Below are 512 nucleotides of genomic sequence, written 5' to 3'. Positions count from 1 at the left end.
TGTTTGTACTTCTTTCTAACCTATCTATCTATCCGTCTATCAGTAGTCTTTCCTTCCGCTCGTCCAACCGTCTGTCCCCGCCCTCCTTCTCCCCATCCCCCTTATCGGCCCGGCCTCCCTCTCCCTTTCCCTCCCTCCGTCCCTCTCCCCATCCCCCTTATCGCCCCGCCCTCTCTCTCCCTCCCTCCCTCCCTCTCCCTTTCCTTTCCTCCATCCCTCTCCCCATCCCCCTTATCGCCCGCCGTCTCTCTCCCTCCCTCTCCCCATCCCCCTTATCGCCCCGCCCTCCCTCTCCCTCCCTCCCTCTCCCTTTCCCTTCCTCCCTCCCTCTCCCTTTCCCTTCCTCCCTCCCTCTCCCCATCCCCCTTATCGCCCCGCCCTCCCTCTCCCTCCCTCCCTCTCCCTTTCCCTTCCTCCCTCTCTCTCCCCATCCCCCTTATCGCCCCGCCCATCGCCAACACCGCCATAAAGATAAAGAGCAATCCACTGCCGCTTCACCACTCAAGCCTCGA

The 512-nt window shown here is 62.3% G+C and overlaps 1 long non-coding RNA gene across 1 annotated transcript in view; it reads right to left on the bottom strand.

Annotated features, from left to right (window-relative positions):
- LOC119586484 overlaps window positions 1–512 on the bottom strand; it is a 12,178-nt gene that overhangs the window by 442 nt on the left and 11,224 nt on the right. The window lies entirely within an intron of this gene.

Source organism: Penaeus monodon, chromosome 21, assembly GCF_015228065.2.
Source record: "Penaeus monodon isolate SGIC_2016 chromosome 21, NSTDA_Pmon_1, whole genome shotgun sequence".
NCBI lineage: Eukaryota > Metazoa > Arthropoda > Malacostraca > Decapoda > Penaeidae > Penaeus > Penaeus monodon.
This window is presented reverse-complemented; position numbering and strand designations above follow the sequence as displayed.